Raw genomic sequence first — 17,374 nt, forward strand, 5'->3', positions numbered from 1 at the left:
GCTGGTACTTCAGAGGTCATAGAATACAGTCTATAATTGATCAAGAACCTATTTTACAACACAGCCAAACAAAAGAAGGCACTATCACCAAAGAAAGCCTAGTCTCTCTTTCACCAACTCCAACTGAAGACATTTATTCTTATATCAAACATAAACTTGGCTCTTTGCAGTTTCTGACCACTAATCCAGTTCCTTCTTCATTTAGACAAAGTCTTATACCTCTTCTTCATGGCAGTCCTTCAGATTCCAGAAATCAATCATGAAAATACATATCTCTTATTCAGATATTCCAGTTCATTTAATGGTTTCATACATGGCATAAATTCTCACCCTCCCTCTAAACAGTTCTCAATTTATCAGTATCTTTTGAAAAAAAAATATGGTGGGGGAGCTAGATGGTATAGTGGATAGAGTGCCATCCCTGAAGTCAGGAAGACCTGAGTTCAAATCTGGCCTCAGTCATTTAACACTTCCTAGCTGCATGACCCTGGGCAAGTCACTTAACCCCAGACTCAGGAAAAAAAAAAAAAAAGGAAAGAAAAGAAAAAAGAAAGAAAAAAAAATGATGATGACAACTCCATAAAATATTCCAAAAGTATGTTAATTAGGGCAGCATGTACTTTATTCTAGGACATTCTGGGACTCTGTGCCTCTCTTAATCAGCCTAAGGCTACATAAACTTTTTGGCTTCCATGTCTGTTCCATTGTCTACCATGTTGTTGTCTTATCATGACTTGGTAGGTCATTCAAACCCCAGAACCTTTCTGGATAAACTGCCATGTCTATGCTTTCTCCATTTTGTTTTTCTGAAGTATTTTCCCTCCATTGACACAAGCATAAAGACGTTGCATTTACACCTATTATATTTGATCTATTTATATCACCGGTATCATTTTCTCCACTTGTGTGTGTGTGGGGGGATTTTGATACAACGTCAATTTATTAGCATAATCAATCTCTTCTTTGTTGTGAACTTCTCTCACTTCTGAAGCATGGTCATGTGCTCTAGATGGTAAAAATAAAAAAGCCTCCCTTGATTTTTTTGCCTAATCATCTCCCATCTAACCTTAGTTAATGTTAATTTCTCTGAAAACAGTTATATGTACTTGATTCATCACTCATCCCCCCCCTCCCCCCGCATTGATGATATCCCAAAACTTCTGTTTCAAAGTTCATTGAACTGAATTGTAAACTCCAATGGCTTTTGCTTGGATCTCTTGGCTGTTGATTTTCTCCTGGCTTTGATCCTACCTCTTTAATTCCTCTGTTTTAATAATATGTCTTCAAAAATAATAATAATAATAATACGTCTTCATCTTATCCCAAACTTAAGGAGATGACATCAAGGTCTTTGGTGCTTTTCTCTTCTATGAGTAATGTCTTTCATTATAGGGCATCCAACTACCATATTTAGAGAGCTGACTCTTAAGTGTACATTTCCAGTATGTGTACACATACACAGAAACACATGAACAAATGTGTTTGGATATGTCATATGCGTTAATTTGGATATACATGCGTGTATATGTACACATCCATATATGTTATGTGAGAATACCTGTGTACATATATAATGTATACACATGCATATATATGTGTATATATCTCACAATAGTTTCTCAGACCTTATTTTCTATTGTGGGGATGCCATATATCCAAAAATTAGGCAGAATACAGGATAAAGTGAGATGGGAGCAAAAATGAAATCCAAACAAAGGCTCTAAGGCTATGTGAGAAGGAAGTGCCTTTATCTAGAGTCTTAGGAGATGCTCCAGGCAGGAAGCTCTGCCCGAGCAGAACTCTGAAAGAATGGAAGTTCTGAATATGAAGGTATGTGCATACCAGGTAAGGGTCCTGGCATTCACAAGTGCTTAGAGATTAGCTGGAGCTGCTATCAAGGTCACTGAGGTCCTCTTCAAAGGGACATCAGAGGTCAAATAGGTAGGAGAGCAAAGGGCCACAGACTTAGAATTGGAAGGACCTTAAGGATTATCAAATCTAACTCTCTCTGGTTATGGAGAAGTTCAGGCTTAGAGATGTCTAGAGGTATAATAAAAGTGGTCAAGGCAGGATTTTACACTCAGGTCTTATGAAACAAAATCTGATCCTTTAACATGTTCGTGCTGTCTCTTAGGGATTTGGGATTTTGAAAGGAAAAAGGTTAAAGGATGTCATAATAATTATGGTCTAGGCATTTCCTGACTTAGCAGCTGTTTGACACCCCCCCAACTTGAACTTTGGCATCTCTGAGCTGCCCTGTGACTCTGAGATACTGATTGTCTGTGAGAATGCCCAAGGCAAAAGTTAGCATCAGCCTCAAGACATGAAGATGGTCCTAGATGTGCTCAGGAATAGTGAACTTCCTCACCCTGCAAACATACTATTTCAACTATAGTGTGGGGTGAAAGTATGATTTTGCTGGCAAATGAAATGACTTAGGGCAATGGGCCCATCTAAATCCTAAGCATCCTGTCAGTCCCTTCAGGCCTCACTTATGACTTTACAAAGCTTTTCTTCACATCCAAATCAGGGTGATGACATCATCTCTCTTACCTCCATTTTACAGATAAGGTCCTGAAAGTTTAGTGACTTATCTAGCAGGACAGAACCAATAAGTAGCTAAGGCAGAATACATCTTGAAGCTTCATGACTCTGCGTCTAGTCCACATGACTTTCCCCAGGATTTAGTCAATCAGCAAAGTGTTCTTTCAATCCCTTAATGATTTCTCTAGACCCTGAAAATGTCTGAGCCCATCTGGTCCCATTTCCTCTTCTGGAAGCCAGAAATAATAGTTTTCCTATGAGTTAGGCAGGAACCCCTAGAAAATACCATCGATAAACCATTCATTTGTAAGACCAGCTTGGAGATTACCTAAAGTTGAATCAAAACAGGAATTTTAATCCCTCAATTTAGTCTGGCCAAGCCTCAAGAGATACTTTCAAGTCATTCAACAAATTGTTGTTAAAGTGGATCTATATAAATGTTTATTAATTGACTGACAAAAGACATGACCAAACTTTTGTCCAATACCCTCATAATAATCCTACTCAGTAAACTGCAGGGGCAACTTAGTATTTAAAGATCTTCAGAATCTCAAGCTCTTCTACCTTTCCGGTAGGTAATAGTTCTACCTAATTCTCCCCTGTATTCCAATTGTGGTGGACACATTTTTTTTCCTCATTCCAAAACAAGGACACTCCATTTTCCATTACTTGGCCTTTGCAGTAGATTTCCCCATGGCCTGGAATGAATTAACTCCAAGGTTAACTCCAATTTTAGAATCTCCATCTCCTTTTAGGAGCAATGAAAGCTCTACTTTCTATCTAACGACTTTAAGATACAGAAAAATTAAAAATAACCACTGTCTTCTAGGGGCTAATCTAATACTTGGCCACAGATCAGTAAAAAAAAAAAGTATATAGAAAGTGATTCCATGGCAGACAAATTGGGACCAGAGTGTTCAGAAGAGACCTTACACAGGAGGAGGTGGCCCATGAGCTTCACTTTGAAGAAAGTTCAGGATTGTAAGAAGCTGCAGCAAAGTGGGAAAGAATTTTAGCCATAGTGATTACTTTGTGCCAACATCTGGATGTGAGGGCATCCATCCTGTGTATAGGGGATGGGCAAAGAGATGACTTGTTTTTAGTGGCCCTAGTAAAGGGAAAAGAGCACAATGACAATAATTACAATGAGATCCTACTGTGCAGGGGCCTTGGTAAGTATCTGGTGAGTTCATGGAAATGACTTTTAATCCTACCACTGCATATAACAGGAGAGTAATCCAAAAGAACTATAGGATGACTTATGAGAGTACACACACACACACACACACACACACACACACACACACACACACACACACATTCCAGGAAGTATTCTTTTTCACAACTAAAGAGGATGAAACCTTTTTTGGCAGAAGAAAAAAAAAATGTGGCTAAAATTAGCATCTTCAGAAAAACCCCCGCAGTAACTGAGAATGAGATTATCTTAAAAGTGTAAAACAATACAGATATAATGACAGCTCTCACAAGAGAGGAAATTAGGGGAGTCAATTTGGGAGAAGCTTGTATAGAGATAGAGATGGAATTTTCCTTCCCCCACAGTGGGATGAGGAAACTAAAAATTTTCCTTATAGCCATTAGCATTCAGGTTTTTAAAAATATTGACCGAACCCCTATGACACTATCAGAGTGTGCTTAGAAATATAGCTTTCTTCTAGTGGAACCCAGGAGAGTTGATAAGGAAGTACATATATGTATATATGCATAAATATATATGCATTTATGTAGACATATGTAAATATATAAACATATGACCTGAATAAAGAAGTGATTATGACTGGAAGGAAGGAAGAGAGGAAGGAAGAAAGGAAGGAAGGAAGGGAGGGAGGGAGGAAAGAAGGAGAGAGAAAAATAAAAAGAAACAAAGAAAGGAAGGAAGAGAGAAAGAGAAAGAGAAAAAGAAAAGAAAAAAAGAAAGAAAAGAAAGGAAGAAAAAAGGAAGGAAGGGGGGAAGGAAAGAAAGAAAAGGAGGGAGAGATAGAGGGCTAGAGGAGCAAAGAAACTTTGAACCCTGGCATCCATGCATCTCTGTAGGTTAGGTAAGGTAGGTTACGTTGTGTACCACCAGTGTTATCATCATCCCTTTCCAATTTAAAAGGCATGAGATATAAATAGTTGTCTCTAGTCAAATGGGATGTCAGTGATGAAGACTGGACAAAAGAATATGAGTTAGCTGGCTTGTCATCACAAGTACATGCTACCTTTGTAGGTAGCTGGGGGAGGATTTCCTTGTCTCCTTGAACCTTTACACAACTGCTCTGTCCTTGTACCTGTACTCAAAATCAATTCAACAGCTACAGAAACAAGTCAATTGGCCTTACCTGTTTAGATGTGCTTTCTTGTGGTGGAAGTAGAAAGGCTCTGTGGTGAGCAGTTTTCTCTCTGCCTCCAACCTGTCAGAATCAAGTAACAATAGCAGAGAACTTTAACTGTTGGACAGATAGGATGTATCTTCTGATTCTCACCTTTTCCTCAGTCTAAATTTCCTCAGTCTTCTAGGGGCCCAAGATCCTGCTGAAGTTATTTGTTCTTTTAAAGTAATGAAAGTATTAAGTCAACATAGTTTGTACGGGTGGGACTGAACCAGTCAGACACCAGAAGCCTGCCTCTCTGGTTATACCTTGCCTCTGTTGGAACACACCCTTTCATGTTCTCCATCATTGTCACCTGACTGGTTTTTTACTCTGCAGCCCTGGATCATCAACAACTTATCAATCAACAAGCATTTATCAAACTCGTACTCTGCATTGGAAAATGACTTATTTAGAGACAATCCTTGGGAGTTTTCATTGTACCATGAGTAATACAAAATGAAAACACCTTTTTGTACATATGTGACCCCTTAATTAGTAGCCAGTTTATGTCCTCAAGGAACAATTTCTAAATGATGATTAGGGAAAGGGAATGAGAAGTACAACTATGGTAGGAATGGGGAAGGGAAGAAAGAGGAAGCCCATGACAAAGGGTAGCCTTTTGTTTGATCCAAGTTTCCATTTTGTATTAAAAATTATCCTTTCCAATGAACAGATATTGGTTGATATTTATTGGTTCTATAACATAGATGTGAAAAAAAGAGGAGAAATATTCATGAGTACTGGCCTGGCTATAGGATCAGCTTATCTTTTTGGAGAAAGAAAGAACAAGAAACACAGCAACTCATGAAGTTACATAATGTAATGGAGAGAGCATAGGCAAGGACAGAGAAGTCCTAGAATGAGGTCTAGTGGGATAATTTCTTCATTTCTCTGAGACTCAGTTTCTTCATCTATAAAAAGAGGCATCTGGACTAGATAATCTTGAACCTAACTTTCAATTCTAACACCCTGTAATTCTGTTTCAATACAGATGATGTAAACCCTTTGAATATATTATTGACATTAAAATCACTGTAAGGGTTGACAATTGTTAACTCAATTGCTTCTCACAACAAAACTGTGAGTGCTTAATGTAGGCACAATTGCCCCACCTTATAGACAAGGAAAATGAGAATCAGAACATTTAAGTGATTTGCTATGATCACATAACTAATCAATTCCACATCTAAGATTTGAATCAATTGTTTCTTGACTACAATTTCCCTGTTTTCTGCAACTTTTTACTGGCTCTCTATGAAGATTTCAGAAGTTTGGGGCAGCAATTTGGCATCTGAAGATTAATTCAAACCTTGGCTCTGCCAATTAATATGTCACCCTGGGTCATATTTTTACCTCTCTGAGTCAGATTATTCAACCACAAAGTCAGGGAATTGTAGATGGTAGCTGATACTTCAAACAACTCTAAATCTATGATTTACTAAAACATAACGGACTAGAGCCTCAATTTCAAATTATTATAATATTTAATTTATAGGCAGGAGAATTCTTTGGCTTCACTCCTATCTCTGTGAATAATTGTGTAGTTCTCAGCAAGTCATTTTCATGGCATTCAGTTTCTTTATCTGCAAAAAGAAAAGGTTGGAAAATCAATCCCTACCAATCCATATAGCACCTACCCACGTGGCAAGTTTCTCCTGAGGAACAAAGGAGAAAGTATGTGCTAATTACTGCTCTATAGTAAAATTTGAGCTCTGGTGGGGCTAGGTCACTTTCCTTAGTATTTTTTCCCCATTATTACCCTTGACAGTCTAGAACTTTTGTTCTTCCAGATGAATTTTGTCATTACTTTTCTAGCTTTATGAAATATTTTTTGTTAATTATGTTGGCATGTCCCTGAAACAAATTAATCTAGGTAGAATTTTTATTTTTGCTATAATTAATCAGCTTACTCATAAGCAATGATTTTTGCCCAATTCTATATATCTGACTTTACTTGCATGAAATGTGTTTTATAATTGTGTTTATATTGTCCATGGATTTGTCTTGGTAGATAGACTTCTAAATGGTTTATATTGTCTACAATTATTCTAAATGGAATTTCTCTCTGTCTCCTGCTGCTGGTAATTGAGATGTCCATTATTTATGTTAGTTTAGTTTATGTCTTTCAACTTTGCTATGGTTTTTATTTCAAGTTTTATTAGTCAAGTCTCTGGGAGTCTTCAAATATACCACTATATTATCTGCAGAGGCTAGTTTAATTTCCTCAATGCCAATTCTAATTTCTTCAATCTAGTTTATTGTTTTAGTTAACATTTTTAGTACAATATTGAATAATGGTGTTGATAATGAATATTCTTACTTAACTATGCATCTTATTAAGAAGGTTTCTAGCTTATTGCCATTACAGATACAGCTTGCTGATGGTTTTAGATAGTTATTACTTATCAGTTTAAAGAATTTTGATTTTGATCTCATTTTTTAATAGGAATAGGTGCTGAATTTTGTCAAAAACTATTTCTGCATCTATTGAGATATAATCATATGATTTCTATTGGCTTTGCTATTGATAAGTTCTTTTGTGCTTATGGTTTTCATAATATTAAATCAGTTCTGCATTTCTGCTATAAAGCCCAGTGGGTCATAACATATGAACCTTTTGACATAGTGTTCTTAATTAGTATTCACTGGGGAAATAGATCCATAGTTCTCTTTGTGTTGGTTCTTCAATATTTATACATAGCACTATTTAAGTGATGTAAAATGAATTTGGTAGGATTCTGTCAATTGTTTCCAATAATTTATAAAAAAAATTTTTATAATTTTTTTTAATTTTTAATAATTTTTATTAATTATTTTATATGTTTGGTAGAATTTGCAATGATAATTCATTCAATTTCTTATTCTAAGTTTTGGTTATTTAAATATTTGAGTTCCTCTTCTATTAATATGGTGAAAAACATCCATTTCATTTAGATTGTCAGATTCAAAGATGTATATAATTCAGCAAAATATCTTCCAATAATTACTTTAATTTCATCTTCACTGGTGATGAATTAACTTTTTTTATTGTTATTAGTGATGTTTTTCTTATTTTTAATCAAATTAAACAATCACTTATCTATTTCATTGATTTTTCCCATAAAATCAAAGATTTTCTTTCTTGTAATTTTACTAATCTCTCCTTTGATCTTTGGAATTTCCAATCTGATTTTTTTTTTAATTGGAGAGTTTTAATTTGTTCTTTTTGTAGTACTTTTCAGTTAAATGTCCAATCCATTGCTCTATTATTTTCTCTATTTTATTTATGTAAGAGTTTAAAGTTATTTTCCCCCTAAGCTGCATCTCAAATTTTGGTATGTTGTCTCTGTCATTTCCTTTAATAAAATTGTTTCTATGACTTTCTTTGGTCCACTCATTCTTTAGGACTATATTATTTAGTTTCTAATTAATTTTTAACTTATTTTCCACTGTTCTTTATTGAATATAATTTTATTGTATCATGATCTGAAAAGGATACATTTTAAACTTCTGCCTTTTTGCATTTGATTGTGAGGTTTTTATGCCAAATAAAATGGTGAGTTTTTGTATAGATGTCATGTAACTGCTGGAAAAGTGTGTGTGTGTGTGTGTGTGTGTGTGTGTGTGTGTGTGTGTGTGTGTGTGTAAAATATTTTCACTTTTTAATTTCTTTCTCATTTATTTTGTGGTTTGATTTATCTAATTACAAGAGAATAGTTGAGATATCCTACTATACAAATGTATTTTTACTATTTCCTCATGTAGCTCATTTAACTTCTTTAAGAATTTGCATGCTATACTATTTGGCACATATCTGCTTAAAATTACTATTACTTCATTGTGTATGATACCTTTAGCAATATGTAGTTTTCTTCATTCTCTCTTAACTAAATCTATTTTTTGTTTTCACTTTGTCTGAGATCATGATTGCTGCTGTTTTTTTTTTAACCTCGACTGAAATAATAGTTTTTACTCTATCCTACACCTTTACTTTGTGTGTGTCTCTGCTTCAAATATGTTTCTTCTAAACAATATATTGTAGGATTATGGTTTTTAATTCATTCTGCTAGTTTTCTCTCTCTCCTTCCCTCTCCCCTTGTGTCCTATTTCTCCTCACCACTGTTTTACTTATCATGACAACTTTTCCCCAATTATCTCTTATCAATTTTTATGTCTTTACTCTTCTACTTCCCTTTAGGATAGAATACATTTCTATGCCTAACTGATTGAGCATGTCATTCCTTCTTTGAGACAATTTCATTGAGAGTAAGGATGATGTTTATCTACTTTTTCACATCTTTTACTCTATTGTAGTAGTATGGTAGTATGCTTCTTCATATGAAATGGTTTATCCCATTTTACTTCTCCTTTCTCTTTTCTCCCAATGTAATCTTTCTTACCCTTTTTTTTTTTTTTAAAGAAACCATTCCATTGAAATCAACTTATACTTACATCATGGCCTGTAATTTCTAATTGTTTTAATTGTGACACATATCTTAAGAGTTATAATTAATATCTTCCTATATAGAGATGTTAGTAATGTAATCTTTCTGAATTTTTTTTTTGTTTTCACTCTCCTACTTACCTTTTTATCTTACTATTGAATTTTATAATTGAAATTTTCTGTTCAGTTCAGGTCTTATCAGTAATTCTTAAACGTTTGTCTGGTTTTCCCCTTGAATGATAATGCTCAGTTTTCCCAAGTAGGTGATTTTTGTTGCAATCTTAGCTCTTTTCCTTTTAGAACATCACATTCTAAGCCGCCCAATACTTTAACATAGAAGCTATAAAATGCTATGCAATTCTTACTGTGATTCTACATTTTAATTTTCTTTTTGATTATCTACAGTTCTTTCACCTTGACCTGGGAATTTCAGGATTTGGCTATAATATTTCTGGGAGTTTTCACAATAGCTTATGGATAATTGTTTTTGTTTTTGTTTTGTTTTGTTTTTTTCATTTTCTATTATGCTTTTCAGTTTTAGGACATCAAGGCAGTTTTCTTTGATAATTTCTTGAGATATGATGTCCAGGTTCCCTTTTGATCATGATATCCAAGCCAATGATTTTTAAAATTATCTCTCCTAGATTTATTTACAAGGTCAGCTTTTTAATGACATAATTCACATTTTCTTCTATTTTAAAAATTATTTTATTTTTTGGCTTGATTATTGATGTCTCATGTAGTTAACTTTTGCCATTCAATTCTAATGTTTTCTTCAGTTAGCATTGTTTATCTTTTCATTTGGTCATTCTATTTTAAGGAGCTTGTTTCTTCATTAAAGTTTTTTTTTTTTTTTTAGATATTTTGTTTCCCCATTCATTTTGTGCTTCTTTTATTATACTCTTGATTCATTTCCCATTATTCTCTTAACATAGCTATCACTTATTTTCCCAAATTTTTTCTAACTCTTATTTAATTTTAAAAAATAATTTTAATTTTTTAATTTAATTATTATTTTGTATTGAGCTATTCCAGGATTTTTATTTGGGGAGGGGGGGCTGAGAAAAGCTTACTTTTTTTTTTTTTTTGAGGTTTTGAATGAAAGTGTTTTGACATTGTTTTCTGAGTTTGTGTTTTGACCTTTCCTGTTAGTATAGTAACTTTCTATGATCAGCTCCTTCTCCTCTTCTAATTTTTCCCATCTATTTCTTGACTTTTATTGTTGAAATATGCTCCTGGGGTGACAGTAGCACTATTCTATGTTTCTTAGAGCAGGGCTGAAGGGCCCGATGCACTGGCCACTTCCTGTTGCTTTGCCGGGGCCTAGGAGCTTAGTTGTTTCCTACTGCTGTGTTTGGGCTACACGATAGAGAATGGAGGAGGAAAAATGATAAATGATGGAGAATAGAAGGGGGAATGGGAGGGATGTGGGGATACAAGCCAGAGTAAAAGAGCACCTTACTGCTGCCACACTAGAGCCATGGTGCCTCAGTCACTGACAACCTAAAACTTAAGGCTCCCAGGAGAGATGTGGTCTGCTGCTGGCTTGCCCTGACACTGTTTGCACTACACTATGCTCCCTTTTTACCTTAATTAGACAGATCTTTTCTGCTGACTTAAGTTATCTTGGGCTGGAAAACTTTCATCAGGTCATTTTGTTAGTTCTGTCACTTCAGAATTCATTTTGAGGTGTGATTTTATAGTTTAAAGTTGAATTGGAGAGAAGTCATTATTTCCTGCTTTATTCTGCTATCTTGGTTCCCAGAAATATCCCCCACTTTATATTTCAGTGTTCTTATGAGTCAGCCTCGCCTTCTCTGAACCTGTTGTCTCATCTCCTTTCATTTTTTCTGGAATCTTGTTCTAGTAGTCTCATGTATACACACATATTTCTGTGCCTCCTTTTCTTTTTCTTTGTTTTCCTCTTGGTAAAGTTCTAGTTATATGCATATAGGTTTAGGGTATCTTGATCCTTTAAAACAAAATTTCCCTTTCACTTTCCAGCCTTACTTTTCTATGGCCCTGCATCTTGTTTCATTCTCTGACCACTTAAAATTTGATACTATCTCCATTTCTCTTCTATTCAATGTTTCCTCAATTTCTTTCACTCTGGATTGTATCCCCACATCCCTCCCATTCCCCCTCTCATTCTCCATCATTAATTATTTTTCCCTCCTCCATTCTCTCTCCTTTATCCTATCACTTTACCAAATTCCATTATCAGTGATCAAACATTTATTAGCAGTGACAAATCTAGGATTCTTTTTTCCCCATTCCTCATGTTCCTTTTTTCTCTATCATGTTTTTGACACAGTTAACTTCTTCTAAATAATTTCTCCTCCATTAGCTTCAGAGATGCCCAACTCTTCTATTTCTCCTCCAAGTGCTATAACATTCCTCCCTGTTTACAGACTTTGTTTTCCCTTCCAGATTTCTTGACAAGTGTGTTCTCCAAAGATCTGCCCTAATTCTTTCTTTTTCTACATTCTCTTCTTTTGTCATCCTTGTTCACTCCTATGTAGGGATCTCTTCAACGCCCTTTGCTTCAGTCCCAGTTGTTATGGGCTGGGCATTGCCATTTGGCCCAACTTTATGATCTAGGACCTAAAACCAAAATCATTAGAGAAAAGATAAAACAGGAAGTGATCAGCATCTGCACCAAGGCCAAGCCTCTTCGGCATATTTCATTTCTCTGATGTGCTGAGGAAAGACACTATTCACTGGATATATACATAATTTGGTATTGGTATAGCAAGTGAGCATTGACCTTTGTTAATAGAGTCAACCATAACTCAAATTCTGAAATAAAGATCTTAGTATTTGTGTTTTGAGAGAGAAAGACATAAAAACAGAGAGAAACAGAGAAGAAAGAGATTCCACTTTCCTATGATGTCATTCTCAATAGTCAGGGAGCAATTCAGCCATTTGCTTAGACAACAATCATTTATTAATTACTTTCTGTGGGCCAGATATTATGCTGAGCACTGGAGATGAACAGAAAGTCAGCAAAAACCTCCAACCTCACTGAATTCACAGAGCCAATATGCAAACAACTAAGTATATCCACGATATATAAAAAGTAGATAGAAAGTTGACGGGGACTGGGAAAGACTCCTTGCTGAAGGTGTGGTTTAAAATGACACTTAAGAGAAACCATGAGGTAGAGGGGAAGATAGAGAGCATTCCAGGCATGGGCAAGAGCCTTTGCAAATGAGTGTTAGAAGCTGAACTATTCTGTGTGAGATAACTCAAGGCAAAAAAAGTCATTGGGTGAAGAGGACATGAGGGAGAATGAGGTTCAAGAAAGGTAGAAAGATAGGAAAGGGACCAATCATGGAAGACTTCAAAAAGAAGAAACTTTTCATTTGATCCTTGAGATAAGAGGGAGATATAGAAGCTCCTTTGTTCTCCCATTTATTCTTTCATTCATACTTTTATTCATTCACTCCTTCTAGCATTCATTTATTCAATAAATATTTATGAAACACGAGTTCTTGGCAAGATGACCCATCAATAAATCATTTTGGAAGTATCTGTTGAGAGCCAGGTTCTGTGCTAAATATGGGAGATACAAAAGAGAGTCTCCGCCTTCAAGAAACACAAATATCAATGGGACTGTAAGTACACACAAGCTATGTAAACAATATAGCCACAGTGAGCTTTCTGTTCTCTTTTTGGGGGTGGGGAAGAACTCTCAACTGATAAAATTAGTGTACCAACCTAAGAATTATGGATTTTTGATACTGGAAAGACCTAGAGGCCATCTAGAGCCACCCATACAGCAGAGGACTCATTATAACATCCCCAGCAAATGGCTATCCAGCCTCTGCTTCATGGCAACCAGTGGGGGAGGACATTTCCAAAAAGCCCTTTCACCTGAGGGGCTTCAGATTGTTGGAAATCGTTTCCCTAACATCCAAGTCTAATTTTGTCTTTTTGCAATGTCTACCCATTGCTTTTGTTCTGCCCACTGGAACCAAAGATGAATACCTCCTTCACATGACAGCTATCCAAATACTTAAATAACAATAACTAATAATAGTTAGCATTTTTAACACTTTAACATTTGTAAAACACTTTTCAAATATTATCTCATTTTATCTTGGCAACAGCCCAAGGAAGGAGGTGCTGTTATTATCCTCATTTTCCAGAAGAGAATACTGAACAAACAGACTTTCTCAGTCACACATATAGTAAGCACCTAAATTGTGATTCTAACTCAGTTCTTCCTGGCCCATTATTCCATCAAATCTTCTATTCCTGAGACTAAGAATTTCCAGTTCTTTCAACCAATAAAGAGGCTCTTTATATCTAATAGCCAGCTGTGCTCAGTCTTCTTCCCTTCTTCTCTTTCCTTTTGCCTCATATATCTTTTCCAAATAAAGCAACCATTGAGGTAAGGATTCTCTCTTAATATTCACAAGTGTCTCCTGATTCCCATTTCCATATATACAATGAATGAACAGAGAAATGATTTTACAATCAGAAGATTTAATGTTAAATCCCAGATCTGCTAAAGACTTTCAGGATTACCGTGGTCACATTCTCTGCTCTCTCAAGTTCATTTCCTCACTTTTAAAACAAGGCTATATCTACCTTACTGTAAAGAAAACTGTAAAGAAGTCATTTTCTGTAGCCAGCCTATAGAATGGGAACAGTGAAGATGAGCCATTTTTTGTTCTCTCTACAACCATCAAGATGTCCCAAGGCATTTTAAACTTGACAAGATACTTGCTTTTTCTGTAAATTTTCCATTTTTTCTATACATTTTCTACTTATGTTATCATTCATGTCATATCCTTTCCTTCTCCAGTCCGATGCTCCCAATTTAACCTATAAGAAAAGAGAGCTTTTCGAGAGCTATTCAAGGCTGAAAATGCAACAACTAGCCTAAGAATCTCCACACCCCAACATGATTTTATTACAATTTTATTATCTGGCTGGAAGAAGCTAGTAACAATCTATGGCTTCTATTGGCCTAGGTCAAGGACAGTTAGTGGGGGGAAAGATAAGCTCAGTTTTAGTCCAGTACTTGCTCACTTCTGAGAGAGAATAAAATCACCAGGAAAATAAATGCACTAGGTAAGGCAGCTGTGCCAGTCAATAAAGGAGTTAGTCCAGGACAATCGGATCAAGGCAGAGATGCTCCAAGAATCAGTACCAGTCCCCTTTCTGCCTTTGATGCATTCACACTCCGAACTAGGCCCATTGAACACCGATACAATTTCAAAGCCAGCCAAAGTCGGATCAGGTGCCAGGGACAAAGCAGGAGAACTGGAAACTGCAGCTTGCCCCACCTCTTATCTGGTTTCCCCACCTTGGATGGCTTTTTAGCAGTGAATCATCCCCAGGGTGGAGTCCATCCTTCCATCCAGTAAACTGAGCTCCTCCCTGCTTGTGGGCTATCAGAGAGGACTAGGTTTACTAAGGAATAAAACAATGTCTTTGGTGACAAACTCCCCCCTTCAGCCCTTGCTGCTGAGAGAATTTACTCCCTTATTATGTAAATATTGCCTCTGCTATTTTAAACTCCCACTCCCCCAAAAAGTCAATTTATATATGCTTTACAGGTTATCTTCTAGATCTGCATCTTTGTAGACAAATGCTCTTTCACTGGACTACATTTCCCAGAAGATTTGGGAATTAATGCACCATTTATTGGAAAAGCATCTTAGAGACTTCCTGATGACTTCCTAAACAGCTTACAATAGATTTTTCTTAAAGGCTACTAGAGACACAAAGATGGGAGTAGATAGAAATGCAAGATCATCCCTTGTTATCTTTGTTATCTGGCTGTGTCTGACGCTCAGTGACCTTATTTGGAGTTTTCTTGGCAAAGATACTGGTTGGGGTTCGCCATTCCCTTCTCTAGATCATTTTACTGATGAGGAAACTGGGCAAACAGGGTTAAGTGACTTGCACAGGGTCACAAAACGAGTAAGAGTCTCATATGAGTCTTCCTGACTGCAGTTCCTTCACTGTGCTACTAATTGTCTCTAAGATTACAACTCCTATGTGGCCATATGAGTAACATCATGGAAAATAAGACATTTATGAAACAAGATGCTTTCTTTCCTTCTGGTTTAGGTCAGCCTTTGGGAACTGCTAAAGCTCTACTACTTGTTCCAAGAGATTTCATTGCTCCTAGTGACTTTAGGTTGTCTTCTCTCAGATGCTAGATAAGCCCAGTCTCCACCAGGAAACAGAATGCCAGAGTCTAGATAACTTCCTGGTGGTCCACCCTACCTTCCTTATACGGATGGCTCTCTGCTACTGTGCTTAACAGACAAGTTAGTATCTAAATACTTCTAGATTCTTTCAATTGATTCCTGATTTCAAGAAGTTAATATTCTAGTAGGGAAGCCAGCATGTAAACAATTACATTCAAAGACAATATTGGCAGAAATCAGGTGGGGAGACTCTTGAGGGAAGATGTTACCCTGGAAGTGGGTTGGCAGTTACAGAAGGGCAGGGGTGGGATCCAATTTATCAACTGTCCAATACACAGTTCTTCAGGCAAGAAGAGCCTTCATATTTTGTCACACATTCACCCACCCCCCCATACATGATGACACACATGTGACTCCAACACCCTGTACTCCCTGCTGGTAGCTCCAGCCACCTATCTGCCCCTACCTTCCTCTCTCCGGATTCTTCTCTCACCCTCTCCCCTAGAGCCCATGCTGTGAGGAGGGGCAGGGGGCCCGTTCCACAACATGCCAAATCCTTTCTTAGAGGGTGTCATGTCAACGCCTTCTTTCCCACACCTGCTGTTCCCAAATATCACAACCTGATTTCTCTTCAGCCTCCTGTTCTTCTGATGATGATTAAATATTCATGGGATGCTGTGATACTGATGGAGTTTATGAAAATGTCGATCTTTTTTAAAAAATGAAACTTATTTTTCCCCTTTTAGTCCATTTCAAGAGGATTTTAGGAGGTAGGAAGATAATTGTGGGTTATGGATTGCTGGAAGGGCAGATCTGTAGAGCAGGATGACAGCAACCTAATGCTTTTTTTTTCCTATAAGAAGGTTGAAAAGTGGCTGATCCCCACTTTTAAAAAATGGAAAATATTACATTTACACAACAGATTTGGGTGATTTTTCACATCATGTTTGGGGTACGGCTTCATTTCCCCAGAGGATCTGGATTTAAATAGAGGAATTCCCAAGCTCATTTAAGATCAAATTTCATCAATTTGCTCCTTTTTGAGACTATAAGTGGTCTAACTGCTTGTAGACTCTGGGTTATCTTCATCATCATCATCACTTGCCTTTATATAGAGCATGACATTTGCAAAATGCTACACATTTACATATGGATTCTATATATCATTATATATGTGTATATATGTCCATCTATATGATCTCATTTGCTCAATGTGCCTGGAAAATGCCTGGGTTCACAAGAAAGAAAGGCCTTTAAGTTCTGCTTGCATGACATGGTAAGGGTGAGATCTTGGATACATCATTTTCTTTGGACAGCTCTCTAATGCTACAAGTTTCCTAGCAGGTATAAATCTTCATTGGCAGCAAATTGGCTTTAGAAATAGTATGTAGGAGTCTCAGACAGCACTAGATTTGGAGTTCAGAATGGGTTCAGTTCTTGTCCCAGACATTCTCTGTATTCCCTGGGTAAGTCACTTAGATTTCCTGTACCTCAGTTTCCTCATCTGTAAAATAAGAGATTGAGACCTGATGGTGTCAAAGACCTTTTCCATCTTTAGCTCTATCAGACTCTGTTAAAACTAGTTAGATGGTATAATGGAAGTTGGCTGAGTTCACATCCTGCCTCAGACACTTCCTTAACTATGTGATCCCCAACAAAACTTATTAGCATCTTGAAGTCTCACTTAACTCAACTGTAAAAGAGAAGGGAATAAGTATTTATTAATGGGCACTTATCAGTTTCTTTGATCACCACAACAGTTCCATGAGGTACTTGCTATTATCATTATCATCACTTTCTTGCAATTAAAGAAACTGAGGCAGGAAAGGTTAAGTGACCTACCCAAGGTAACATAACCAGTAAAA

At 36.5% G+C, this 17,374-nt stretch overlaps 1 protein-coding gene across 9 annotated transcripts in view; it reads right to left on the reverse strand.

The window, feature by feature from the left end:
- The window catches only part of TPRG1 (tumor protein p63 regulated 1), a 242,034-nt gene that overhangs the window by 138,781 nt on the left and 85,879 nt on the right, over positions 1 to 17,374 (reverse strand). For 5 of the 9 annotated variants that reach the window (XM_074297891.1, XM_074297889.1, XM_074297887.1 and 2 more), the window contains one exon: positions 4,884 to 4,955. The exons of 2 other annotated variants lie outside the window; for them this stretch is intronic. The gene's annotated coding sequence lies outside the window, so the exon portion shown is untranslated. Of the gene's footprint in view, positions 1 to 4,883; positions 5,157 to 17,374 lie in introns of those variants that run through there. 2 more of the 9 variants (XM_074297893.1, XM_074297886.1) reach the window with 2 other exon arrangements.

This window comes from Sminthopsis crassicaudata, chromosome 3 (assembly GCF_048593235.1).
Source record: "Sminthopsis crassicaudata isolate SCR6 chromosome 3, ASM4859323v1, whole genome shotgun sequence".
Taxonomy (NCBI): Eukaryota; Metazoa; Chordata; class Mammalia; order Dasyuromorphia; family Dasyuridae; genus Sminthopsis; species Sminthopsis crassicaudata.